Genomic DNA, 14,641 nt, shown 5'->3' with positions numbered 1-14,641 from the left:
TTTTACTAATTTTTAAGTTACTTTTATTCTATTACCTACGCTACTCTTATAAAGGTAAATACTACAAATTAAAGGCAACTAGGTAATGGGTTTATTTTTGGAACTAACCTTATTTTTCAAGAAGAGAAATACTTTTTCCAAAAGAGATGCACTTGATTTTGCATAAATTATTTATGTAAAAGTTTTAGTGACATACTAAGTTAATATCTAAATTTCAAGAGAAGTTGAGGATTGAAGGGTAAGTTATATAATTACGAAAGACATTTTTCTTTGAGAAAGAAGATTCCCAATTCCAAATAAGGTCATTCTCTCCCTTCCCTCTTGCCAATTGAAAAGTTCCCAACTCTTTAAGCCTCTCCTAGCTGTGTGATTAATCCTCTCCACACAAAATCAAGAGGTAAGCCTAAACTCTATCTTGAGAAGAATTTGTTAATCATTCGTACTCCATTACAATAGCATTTTGCACGACACTAGTATGTCCACTCTTATGAATTTTCACAAATTAGTCTTACATTATCACTCATAGAAGGATTCTAACTCTTGCATAAACCATCATTTAATCTTGCATAACCAATTAAAGAAAGTTTTAATTAGTTTTTTATGCATTATAAATGCTAGTGTTTACTACTCATGGTTCACACTTAAGGTCATTGTATAGAGCATATGCATTGTGCATTTCAAGTTTTTTTTGCAATTTCAAAGGGGGGAGTAAGGGGATACCTTCACAAAAGTGATGCCCGTGTTTCTTGAACATAAAACTCCCATGGATGGCAAATGATGCAAAGGAATTAAAATGGGATTTGTCGAAGTTGGGGTTACCTTGAAACTTACGTCGAGACAAAACCTTAAATTCCAAGAGACTCGTTGTTTTGTTAAGGTTTTTCTTGAGTAGAAATTAAAAGGAAATATTATAAATCCAATGATTCTAATCTAAATTTGAACTAGGATTACCGAGAAGATTTGACGTGGATAGCCCTAGCATAACATAGGAGATTTAAGTGTGAACTTCATCTTATATGTTTGGAAAAAGGGCGGCGCAGGTGTTTACCTGTGGGATGCAACGGGGGATGATCTTTTTTGGCTAGGACTGATAACCATTGGTCTATGTTTTGAGCTCAAGTTCATTCATTTCCATAGAAATGGGATTGAATGGGAGTGAGTCCAGGCCGGGTGATAGGGACGTGCAGATGCGTCTAGAAATCGCTCGGCCTAGTCCGGGTAGGCTTGATCTCAGAATGAGCTACTCCTTATTGTTGTATATATGTAGACACCATAAGATGAGCAGTGGATGGGTACCCATAGCTTGGGCAGCTGGGCAAGGCACATACGCCTTTACCCCAACAATATCCCACTTAAATGTGAAGGCACATACACCTTTACCCCAACAATCTCCCACTTAAATGTGAAGGCACATACGCCTTTACCCCAACAATATCCCACTTAAATGTGAATGTGCCAATAAGTGGGTCCTACTAGCTAAACTACTAGTATGTACAAGAAAATAGGTGAGCGACTCTCTCAACATACACCCGAATCCATGCTAGAGCCTGCATGTAAATCCCACAAACAACTTTGTATGGTCTGCAAAACTCCACTATGCACCATGCTAGTGTAAGTCATCGTATAACTAACACTCTCTATTGCAAATGCTCCCACTATAGCTGCTAGGTCAGGATTCAATACTAGTAGGTCGTACATGAGACACCCAAATATTGACAAAATATGTGCATTGTACTCGCCTCCCCTATGCTATTTGCAATCACTGCATCACCAGTACTACCCATTGTGTATGGATGTGCCAACATCAACATTGTAATGGTTATGTCTCTCTCACCCAGAGGTGAAACCGTGCATCCTAGCACAACTCATCAGCCTCTAGCATGAGCATATAAAAAAACTCAATGTATGTCATCTTTCCCTTGTCTCTAGGGAGAAGACCTGCACTATCTCTATCTGCACAGACTCTAAAAACACCTGCTATGTCTCATTAGAGCACTGCCACTCTACCTCTATCTCTACATCATCTATCGGCATGTCTTGCAACTAAATTCTCTATCTCGTGAGCATGGTGGTGCTCACCTGCAAAGAATACATATCGCATCTCTCGCTCAAAGCATGAAAACAAAAAAATCAAGACCATATCGTCTCAAACCTCAGACACATGCATAGTATATACCAAGCCAATGTGGGATCCATTGGCAATCATTAGTAATTCCCAATGCATCTAAAAAATATCTGATACCCATAATCTGCTACCCATCTCATTGAGATCAAGCTCTATCTCACCTGAGGAACTTAGCGTACATGTCATAGCGTAGATGATGCACCACTAGGAAATGACAAGCAAACATCTCCTGCACCTATAATGTCAAACTTAGAACCATTGGCCAAGCGTAAACAACCAAATCTCCCACTAGAGAAGATGCTAAACCACTCACGATGCGGTGTGACATGGAAATTTGCATCCTCATCTAGCAACCAACAAGGAGAAGTGTCACCTCTCAAAGACATGTAATCAAGAGGAATTCTAAAGACAAACGTGACATCATCATCACTAACATATGAAGCCACTACTCTAGCATGGGTCAAAAACCTCATCTATACCACACATAGATCTTTGCTACTACCTCATATGTCTGAAGCAATGATACCTAATGTGCTCTATGTGACCACAATGTCAGCATTGCATATATCGGCAAGAACGATATTGCCGTCTCTCATGAGTCATCATTGTAGACTCTAAACTGTCACAAATGGATGCAACCATAAGTGAATATCAATAAATCAAACTATGGCAAGAAAACCTGGGAGAAATTTGGCAGAGTCTCCTCTGTAAACTGAGCAAAAAATCAAGTACAATCTTTACCATAAACCATGCCAAAACTGGAAACAAGTGGGAGAAAACTCGACCACCACTACACAATCATGGAAACCATGATCAAATGCATCAAAACCGATGCTCACATATGCATAAAATTAGGTCCACAATCTGCTATATTTTGAAACATACACGGCGGACAAACAGCTCAACTGAGCGTAAAACACATAACCATATGTGCGTAGTGAGCACACTAGCTCAAAACACATCCCACAAGAGGAATTGCCTGCAAAAATTTGGAAAAAATTGTGAAACCTGTGACTCTGTCTGTAGCCATACAAGCATAAACAACTCTCACTCTTGTGAGAGTGGGTACAAGAACACTAAACTGTATCAAAGATAACAAAACGTGTCAAAGTGGGAGTCAAAGTTGACCACTAAACCATCAAAGAGTATGACTGCAAATACTCATATCATATGGTGAGAATCTAGGAAAAATTTGGCAGTTTCCCCTAAAAATTGAGTGAAAACTCAAAAAATCTCACCAATTGCATGAAAATAGACACTCGGGGTCTTAGTAAAACAGATCCATAAATGGTATACATGCACTGCCAAAACACTGCAAGCTGGCTCACTCCTGAATAAGTGGTTCTATGGACCTGTACTTGTCCAAAAAGTTGTAAACCACACATGCATACATAGCATGAAACTACACAAAACCATGCTAAGAAGTGCTCTTTCAAATGGCCCACACAATCTTCATTGCAAGAAAGTGCAAACTGTGAGCAAAATAGTCAAGAATATGGTGCACTATCTCATCAGTCAGCAAAACACGTCGATTGAAAACCAAACACAAAGCACAATCAACTAGTTGTGTGTGGTCAAAATTGTCGTTTGAGAGCCGCGCTCATGGAAAAAATTGCTCTAGACTGTCGGAGCCGCTATGCATTGGTATGTGCCGCCAAGTTGGAAAATGGGAGTATCGTTGTAGGCAAAATGCCAGATCGAGGCCAGGATGCTGAGGAATGTCCATCAGATCAAATCCACTCCAGAATGGGCGTGGGAGGGAAGCCATTGTCGAAGATACACTAGAGGAGAGTCCAATTGCTCTCTCTCACTCTTGCTATTTTGAAGCCGAGAAAAGAAGGTCAATGTTGCCTTCTACCACTGGACAAAAGTGCGCACCAAAGTCGTAGCTATCAATGTTGAGTCGTCGATGCTGAGTCGCCGATGCTAAGAAGAATGATGAAGCCAACAAACGGCCAAATCAATTTTGAAATTGATGCAAATCAAAAATCTGAGAGCCGACGTGGTAGCCACGCTATCGTTGGGGGATGTCCAAGCTTACTCATTGTGCACATGTCGAGAATGCATGCCCTCTCTCAAGTTTTCCCACAACCAAGAGAGTTCGCAAGCAATTTTGGTGTCTTGCCAAGTTCTCTTTCTCTCTATCTTTCACTTTTTGTAGCTTTTGCGCTCACATTTCAATGCCAAAACTTCATCTCTCTTGTGTAAAGCCACTCTTAAAGAGAGAGAAAAATTAATTTGTTCTTTGTTCTTATTTGTTTTGTTGGTTATCTGTCAAAAATGTGTGTGTGTGTGTGAGCGCGCGTCGTGCGTGCACGCGTGCACCACACACAACACTTGGACCGACATTTTTCTCTCCCATTGTGGCTACCCAAGAGTTCCAATTGACCAGTGTTGTAGCCCCCACTTGACTCTTCTATGTTGTGTTTAGTAGCACTAAAGAGCCTTTTTTGCAGTTGATTTAATTTGCAAGATGCCCAATGCTTGCTTGTTTGATTTGGCAAGGCTTCCAATGCCTTTGACTTTACAAACCTGAGCTCAATTGCCTTGTTGCACTCGATCCTATTGTAGCTATGCGGTGCTACCTACACTATTAAGGCCCTGATTTCACCTACTACCTTATAGATCTCTTTATTGATTGCCCAATTCTCAAGCTCTCAAAGATTTACTCCCTTCTCATGCTTTGCACTCTTGCACACAATTGCTTGCCATGGCTGCCCGATTTTTCACCTCAATTCCCTTGCTCGATTCTTTGAAATGCAATTGATTCCCTCTATCTGTAGTATTCATGCCCGATTTAGAGCTTGACTTTCTCAAGATCTGTTTTTTGCAAATCTGCACCAATTTCCTACCAAGATTCTCTATTCACTCAAAGAACTTGGTGCAGATGGTTGCAGAACTTGGTAGGATTGTGCCCCTAGATGTTGTAGTACCTCTCCTTGGATGCCAAAAAGGCGTGATGACCTAGAGCGGTGTGATTGGATGCATGTTGATTCTCTGACTAGGAAGTGGTTGATTTGCTTTTGTCGTAGTATGAGCAGCCCTCTCAGTTCACTTTGGTGAGATTGACACTCTCATTAAGTCTCCGTTCCCATCCCCAATCGCTTCCTTGCATATTGACATTATGTTAGTACAAAAAATCTATGCTGCAGACGTCCATAGCGGCGACCTGCTAACACCTTGTATAGAGGTGGAAAGAGCAGCTAAGTGCCTAGATACATGGAGGTTGAGGTAATATAAGAGGAGCATCTAGTCGATGATATGCATAGGTTGATTAGTGACTGCTTGAAAAAACCCAAATAAAATAGTGAAGACAACGTTGAATATGTTAGAGGCAAGGTCGTCAAGTAGTGGTTTAGAAAATGAAATGGTCATACCTATACAAGTTGTCACAAGAGTGCAAGGTCAAAAATCAATGGAAGGACCAATAATTGGGGAACCTAAAATAGATACACTTAGTCTTGAACAAAAAATTCAACCAAACACTTAGAATGCTAGGAAAGCATGCATGAAAGCTAGGAAGGAACAAGAACAAACTTTCTTAAAACCTAAAATAGATACACCTAGTCTTGTACGGAAAAGTCAATGAAACACTTGGAATGCTAGGAAAGCACGCATGAAATAGAAGAGTTGAAACAAACCAAGGAAAAACTAAGAAAACTAGAAGTACAAGGGAAAAGAGACCCCTGAAGCAAAGTTTGAGAAGAATGAGGAACCAAAAAGTGCAAATTGGGGAGGATCTATACTAGTTGAAAAAGTGAATGAACCTCTAAATGCACTTATGAAAGCTTATGAAGCACGGCTTAAAAATAACCAAACCCAAGAACAAAGATGGATGACGTGCTAATATGTTGAGTAGGAAAAGAAAAGGTGGTGCATCACTTTGTTCTGCACAATGGAAGGTTTGTATGAATGTGAGGATCATTTTGGCTATCTTGATCATCATGATACATGTGAGATCAAGGATACGCTTGAAGATCTCCATGGATTTTGTGAGCATATTTATCATGTAATCTTTATTTTCTTGACCTTTGGGTGGGGCGTGCCTTGGGTCTATATGAATGTGAGGATCATTTTGGCTATCTTGATCATCATGATACATGTAAGATCAAGGATACGTTGAAGATCTCCATGGATTTTCTGAGCGTCTTTATCATGTAATCTTCATTTTCTTGACCTTTGGGTGGGGGGAGCCTTGGGTAATTTAGCGAGCTAGGATGTTTCTTCAGTAGTTGCTGATGGCTGCCCTTGCTCCTGACTCTAGGCATTGGGCAAAAAAAAGGATCCTTGTGGATCTCTGGTGGAGCTTGAGGGTAATAATCGTGTATCTAGGATTCCTCTTTAACCATGTCTTTCTCCACAGGGGATGTGGGTCTGATGCGTCTCCATTCTAATCCTTGATCAATATTTCCTTCACTTTGAGAACTTTGTACTTGATCAGTGGATAAGGCACGGATTGCTGATGCCAAGTAGTAGATATTTGCTATGAAATGAGTTGGGCCACGTTAGCAGAGTGCAATTTGTTGGAGTAAAGGCATCCATGCCTTGCCTAGCCGCCCAGGCTATGCACTGCTCACCTTATTGTGTGTACATATATACATCAATAAGGAGAATCTCATTTTGAGCCCTATTCCACCCACAAAACCTCTACTCTCTCCCTCTCCCCTTCTTGCACACACACATCGCACCGCATCCGCACCACACACGCACACACCCGTGCACATGCACTCTTCAACTAGTATCAGAGCCGATGGATGGCCTCGCAGTGAGCTTGCCGGCTATGGTAGAGTTTGGAGCTCAATCTTGAGTTTGGCGAGATGAAGCACAGAGCGGTACAACATGGATCCCACAAGGAAAAGGTGCATTGGTAGGAGATCCGACGGATCTCGGGGCTCGGCTTCCCCATTGCGTGTGCAACCCCTCTCATGGAGAGGGAATCTTTGAGTGAATAGAGAATCTTGGTAGGAAATTGGTGCAGATTGCAGAAAATAGAGCTTGAGAAATTCAAGCTCTAAATTGGGCATGAATACTACAGACAGAGGGAATCAATTGCATTTCAAAGAATCGAGCAAGGGAATTGAGGTGAAAAATCGGACACCATGGCAAGCAATTGTGTGCAGGAGTGCAAAGCATGAGGAGGGAGTAAATCTTTGAGAGCTTGAGAAGGGGGAAATTGGGCAATCAATAAGGGGATCTATAAGGTAGTAGGTCCAAGCAGTTGCTTAATAGTGTAGGTACCACCACATAACTACAACAGGATTGAGTGTTGTTAAGTATGGAGCTTGATTTACCCTTGTAATTTTCTGTGGTAAAAGCGCACATTTGTAAGGCCCCCATTATGAGGAGAAGCCATCGTGCATGAAGGAAAATCACTCACCGGAAACCAAAATTTTCACGGCCAAAACTTAGGGGCAGCTTAAGGGGCCTCGGGGGCGAAAGCCCCCGAGACTTTTTTTTTCCCTCGCCGGAATATTCATTTTCGACGGAATATTATGGCCGGACGGCGGCCGGAAAGTGGTCAGAAAACAACCGTCGGTTGGCCGGTGGCCGGAGGTCGGAAGTCAATGGCCGATGGTCGGTAGCCGAATTCAAAAGCGGACTTGTCTTCTCAAGGGCGGCCACACATGACCGGATTGGAGGTTCCGATTTGGACTTATCTACACAAGGGCGGCTACACATGGCTGCCTCTCATGAGAGAGGGCAGCCCTTTTGGCCTATAAAAGGAGGCCATTTCTACACACATTTCATAGCGTGAAGTTGATACAACAAGGTGAGTGTGAGGTGGTGAGAGTGAAGCAAAGCGGGAGCTCCATTAAGGGTATAATCCCTTTGTAAACTACTTCTTGTTTTGAAGTACTAAAGCCATTGAGTGGTTGCTTTCCCGTGGACGTAGCCCACATTGGGTGAACCACGCATATCGTGTGTACTCTCTCTCTCTCTCTCTCTCTCTCTCTCTCTCTCTCTCTACTCTATAATCTCGTGTATGTAAATCTATCTCTCTCCATTAAGTAATCTACTCAATTATCTATTTAGCTACGTCATATTTCCTAACAACTGGTATCAGAGCAAGGTTTGCTCGTAGCTAAATTATCTCAAGGAAAGGATTCCTTGAATTGAGTGGGAGTTATGGCGGAGGAAGGGAAGCTCAATATTGAGAATTTCAACGGCAAAAACTACCAACATTGGAAGATGCAGATTGAAGACTATCTCTACCAGAAGGACCTCTATTTGCCACTAGGCAGTCTTGCGAAGAAGCCCGCAAAAATGGTAGATGAAGCATGGATTGTCCTTGATCGAAAGGCACTGGGAACAATCCGGTTAAGCTTGACGTCAACGGTGGCCTTCAATGTTTCGGAGATGAAGACCACGGAGGACTTGATGAAGTCACTTGACGACTTCTACGAGAAACCATCGGCATCCAATAAGGTATTTCTTATGAAGCGCTTGTTCAATCTAAAGATGGCAGAGAATGGTTCAGTTCCAGAACACCTAAATGACTTTAACACAAACATAAGTCAACTTTGATCGGTGAAAATCAATTTAGATGACGAAGTGTGAGCTCTCCTTATACTATCATCTCTACCGGATAGTTGGGACAGCCTTGTGATGGCTGTAAGTAATTCTATCTCTGGTACAAATACTCTTAAGTTTGATGATATTGTGGGTGTTCTCCTAAGCAAGGAAATACGAAGGAGAAGCACAGGAGAATCATCAAGTGCTGCATTTTCAGTGGAAACAAGAGGAAGGCCTAAGGAGAGGTTCAAAAGCCAAAAGGGTCCTGATCGCTCAAGACGGAGCAAGTCACGCACAAAGTCAATTCTTGAATATTGGAACTGCGGCAAGAAGGGCCACGTCAAGAAGGATTGTTGGTCCAAGAAGAAGAAGGAGGCTGAGTCTCAAGACAACAAGCCAACATCGGAGGCCAATGTGGCAGGTAAAGTAGAGCAAGATGCTCTAATTCTCTCATTAGACAATGTGTCTAATTCCTGGATAGTAGATTCCGAGGCTTCATTCCATGCGACACCACACAAGCAACATTTCCAAAACTACACCAAAGGTAATTTTGGGTATGTATACTTGGGAGATGATGAAGCTTGTGAGATTGTCGGCAAAGGTACAGTTTCTATCAAAACTGCTAACAGAAATGAATAGAAGCTTAAAGATGTTAGGCATGTTCCTTCTCTGCGCAAAAATTTGATCTCTACAAGACAATTGGACGATGAAGGTCACAACATTGCATTCAGAAACAAACGGTGGAAGATCTCAAAGGGATCTTTGGTGGTTGCCAAGGGAGAAAAAGTTGGTACACTTTACTTGTGTATTGTTAGCACACAACCTTCAGCTTGTGTAGCAACTACAGAAGTTGACAGTGTGGTGTGGCACTACCGACTTGGGCATATGAGTGCCAAAGGAATGCAAAACCTTCAAACAAAGAAGCTTCTACCAGGTTTGAAAGAAGTGGACTTAGAGTTCTGTGAAGATTGTGTTTATGGTAAACAAAAGAGGGTAAAATTTCAAAAATCAGGAAATGAAAGAAAAAATAAAAAACTTGAGTTGGTTCATTCTGATGTTTGGGGTCCTGCAAGTACACCATTACTTGGTGGATCATTGTACTATGTAACATTCATAATAGACGATGCAACTAGAAAAACATGGGTTTATGTCATGAAGAATAAATCTGATGTATTTTCCATCTTTCAAAGGTGGAAAGCCTTTGTGGAGAATGAAACAGGTATCAAGGTTAAATGCCTCAGATCCAACAATGGAGGCAAATATTGCAGCCAAGCTTTTGAAAGCTTTTGTGCTAGCAATGGCATTCGGAGGCAAAGGACAACCCCAAGGACACCTCAACAAAATGGGATTTCGAAAAGGATGAACATGACAATCATGGAGCGAGCACGAAGCATGCGGCTACATGCAGGCCTACCGCTTGAGCTTTGGGCGGAAGCTGTAAGTACGTCTGTGTACTTAATTAATCGGTCACCCTCAACGGCATTGGATGGGGGAGTTCCAGAAGAGTCATGGATAGGTAAACCGGTGAATTATGCATTTCTCAAAGTGTTTGGGTGTGAGGCTTTCATGCACATAGATAGAAGCCTAAGATCAAAGCTAGATGAAAAGTCCAAAAAGTGTTTCTTCATTGGCTATGGAGAAGGTGACTTTGGGTATCGCCTATGAAATCCTGAAGATGGTAAAATCTTAAGGAGGAGGGATGTAATTTTTAACGAACAAAATATGTACAAAGATTACTTGCAAAGAAAACAAACAAAAGAAACAGATGATGAGTACATGGAGCTTGAGGACGGTGAAGACTCAAGGACTGCAAATGGTGACAATGTGTAACAACGTCAACCAAATGAGGAGCCTCAACCTATTCCCCGAAGATCTACAAGAGCAAGTAGACCTCCAGAAAGGTTTGTTCCTTCCTTCAACCATCTCTTGATCTCAGATTCTGGAGAGCCGGAATCATACGAAGAAGCTATGCAACATGAATCCAAAGAATAATGGACGAAGATCATGCAAGTGGAGATGGACTCACTACATCGCAACCAAACATGGGAATTGGTTGAGTTGCCTAAAGGTAAGCGGGCACTTCAAAACAAATGGGTGTACAAGGTGAAGGAAGAAGAAGGTGGGAAGAAAAGGTACAAGTTTAGGCTTGTGGTAAAAGGTTTTTCTCAAAAGAAAGGTATTGACTTGAATGAAATATTTTCTCCTTTTGTAAAAATGAACTCAATTAGGCTTGTCTTAAGCCTTGTGGCTGCTCATGATCTAAATCTCGAGCAAATGGATGTAAATATGGCATTCCCTCACGGTGACTAAGAGGAGGAAATCTACATGCTTCAACCAAAGGGGTATGAAGTAAAAGGTAAGGAGAAAATGGTTTGCAGATTAAAGAAGAGCTTGTATGGTTTAAAGCAAGCATCAAGACAATGGTACTTGAAGTTTGATCGATGGATGTTGGATCATGGATTCACAAGATGCAACTCGGATCACTGCGTCTACACGAAGAATTTGGGAGATGGGAAATTCATCATCCTAATGTTGTATGTTGATGACATGTTGATTGCAAGTGCTAACATGCACGACATCAAAGACCTAAAAGAGGAGCTGTCTAAATCTTTTTCAATGATATATTTAGGTGCTGCAAAGAGGATACTTGGTATGAAAATATCAAGGGACGGGACGAAGAAGACAATAAAGCTATCTCAAGAAGATTACATCAAGAAGATACTAGAAAGGTTTACAATGCAAAATGCAAAACCAATTTCTACACCTTTGGCTGGTCATTTTAAACTAACGAAGGATATGTGTCCAAAGACACAAGAGGAGATAGCCTATATGTCTAAAGTTCCATATGCTGCAACGGTAGGTTCTTAATGTATGGTATGGTCTGGACAAGGCCAGACATTGCACATGCAGTGGGAGTTGTGAGTAGGTTCATGGACAACCCAGGTAAAGAGCATTGGCAAGCTGTGAAGTGGATACTTAGGTATATAAAAGGGACAACAACAAATGCTTTGTATTTTGGAGGAACTGATATTTTTCTAGAAGGGTATGCTGATGCAGATATGGAAGGTGACAAAGATACTCGAAGAAGCACTACTGGCTATGTGTTCACGGTTGGAGGCACAGCAGTAAGCTGGGCTTCAAATCTGCAGAAAGTGGTTTCACTTTCTACCACTTAAGCAAAGTATGTAGCAATGACGGAGGCAAGCAAAGAAATTCTGTGGCTTCACAGATTCTTAGAGGAGCTTTGATTCAAACAAGACAATTGTGTCTTGTACAGTGATAACCAAAGCGTTATCCATCTTGTGAAGAACTCAGCCTTTCATTCAAGGACAAAGCACATTGAGGTGAGATATCACTTCATACGCACTCTTTTGGAAGAGGGACAGCTAAAGCTAGGAAAGGTGTATACAAGTGAAAATTCTGCAGACATGTTTACAAAGGTGGTCAACAAGGTTGAGCTTTTGCTCATCTTCAATCGGCATTCAAGGATAAGAAGCCAGAATGGAAAGCAGTCGCAGGTTTGGTTTCACTTGGAGATCAGTCTCCAAGTGGGAGATTGTTAAGTATGGAACCTGATTTACCCTTGTAATTTTCTGTGGTAAAAGTGCACATTTGTAAGGCCCCCATTATGAGGAGAAGCCATCGTGCGTGAAGGAAAATCACTTGCCGGAAACCAAAATTTTCACGGCCCAAAACTCAGGGGCAACTTAAGGGGCCTCGGGGACGGAAGCCCCCAAGACTTTTTTTTTCTCACCTGAATATTCCTTTTCGCCGGCTTATTATGGCCGGACGGCGGCCGGAAAGTGGTCGGAAAACAACCGTCGGTTGGCCGGTGGCCGGAGGTCGGAAGTCAATGGCCGGTGGTCGGTGGGCCGCCGGTGGCCGAATTCAAAAGCTGACTTGTCTTCTCAAGGGCGGCCACACATGAGCGGATTGGAGGGTCCGATTTGGACTTATCTACACAAGGGTAGCTACACATGGCTGCCTCTCATGAGAGAGGGCACCCTTTTGGCCTATAAAAGGAGGCCATTTCTACACACATTTCATAGTGTGAAGTTGATGCAACAAGGTGAGTGTGAGGTGGTGAGAGTGAAGCAAGGCGGGAGCTCCATTAAGGGTATAATCCCTTTGTAAACTACTTCTTGTTTTGAAGTACTAAAGCCATTGAGTGGCTGCTTTCCCGTGGACGTAGCCCACATTGGGTGAACCACGTATATCGTGTGTACTCTCTCTCTCTCTCTCTCTCTCTCTCTCTCTCTCTCTCTCTCTCTCTCTCTCTCTCTCTCTCTCTCTCTCTCTCTACTCTATAATCTCGTGTATATAAATCTATCTCTCTCCATTAAGTAATCTACGTCTTATTTCCTAATAAGTGCAACAAGGCAATTGAGCTCGGGTTTGCAAAGTCAAAGGCATTGGAAGCCTTGCCAAATCAAGCAAGCAAGCATTGGGCATCTTGCAAGTTAAATCAACTGCAAAAAAGGCTTTTTAGTGCTACTAAACTGTTAGAAGCTGGACACACCCTATGGAGCTCGACGGAAGAATATTTTTTGTAATTATTCATTTATTGAGAAAACCCGACTTTTCACCTTTGTAATTATTGGGGCTTACAGAAGTTTCCAGATTGTATCCCATTTTCGACATTTAGATTGAGTAGATGTTTAAAGTTGGAACATTAGGGTTTGAGATTGTAAGATATTTATACCACGTTTTGACCTTAATAAAAAAACCCTTTGTCATTTTTAAAAAAGTGAAGTCTGTGAATGAGCGTACTGTGTACGAGAGAGAGTGAGAGCTTCATCTTGACGCTACGCACACACTGGTGGTCGAAATCGAGTGCGGAGAAGTGCAGCTTGTTGTCCCTGACGAGAGCTACGTGCCAATACCTACATTGCACGCGTACAGTCCAGTTTTGCGAGCTCGACCTACAAGCTTCATCTGGTGATTCGATGAGCATGTGTTATCCATTTTCGTATTTCAGTATATCCACGCGTTCGCATTTGAGTAGAGCTACACATTAAGCACTTTAGTTTTTGAAAACGATGACCTTCAAATTTCGGCCAGACATCCTACATGATTTTACACCAGGTGTTTTGAGTTGGGATTTTGGTTCATGGACCTTAGGGAGAGCGACCTATTGGTGTTAGTAGGGTCTCCTTCAAGTTTTGTGGCATTTCGAGACTGTTTGATGGGTATTCGGCTCTAGAGAGCATTGTAGGAAGTTTCCTCTTATGCACTCTTGAAGGTTGTAGCTTAGACATTGGATAGAGACCTCTGTAGGAATTAGTCGAGAGTCGGTCGAGTGTAGATTGACACCCTATGCTTGCTTCCACGCGCCTGCGGGTCGAGCTTTGTCCTTAGCTGACAAATCTTGTTAGGTGAGTTCTCATTGTGCTGACGTTCGTCGCGGCGTATCCGTCCAACATTGGCGCCGCTACCGGGGACGAAAACCCTAGGTAGGTGACCGAGACTAGTCCTTGAGGATAGGGATTCTTTGGCTTGCCAAGAGTCTCATTTTACATTTAGATAGGACCAGAGGATGGAGGACTCTCTAGGTCTTAGAGGGAGTTTAGGGAGCGTGTGTCTGGACTAGATCCTTCGACTTAGGTAGACTTAGATAGTTTTAGGTCTTAGTTGAGTGGATGAGTAGGAGTTTGAGTGGTAGAAAAAATGAAAGGAGAGCTTGAGAGTCCGGAGAGGCCAAGAAGTAACCAAAACACCATTATCATCATTTCACATGATGAGTAGGAGTAGGGTAAGTAGGACATCATGATTTATGATCTAGAGCACTTCATGCATGTTATACTTGCTTTTAGGTTCATCACAAGGTTGTAAAAGACGCAAAAGTGTGTTTGAAAGCTGAAGTGAAGTCCAAAAGTTTCTATGAGTGTTTCTGATAGAGCTGCAGAGCATCAGGAGCATTTCTGCCAGGAAAAAATCACATTTTAAGCCAGGAGACATCCTACGTGTAGGATGTCTACAGGCTAATCTAGTGGGAATCTTGGA

The sequence above is a fragment of the Adiantum capillus-veneris genome, chromosome 6 (genome assembly GCF_014529385.1).
Source record: "Adiantum capillus-veneris isolate H3 chromosome 6, ASM1452938v2, whole genome shotgun sequence".
Lineage (NCBI taxonomy): Eukaryota > Viridiplantae > Streptophyta > Polypodiopsida > Polypodiales > Pteridaceae > Adiantum > Adiantum capillus-veneris.
Note: the sequence above shows the minus strand (reverse complement) of the source record.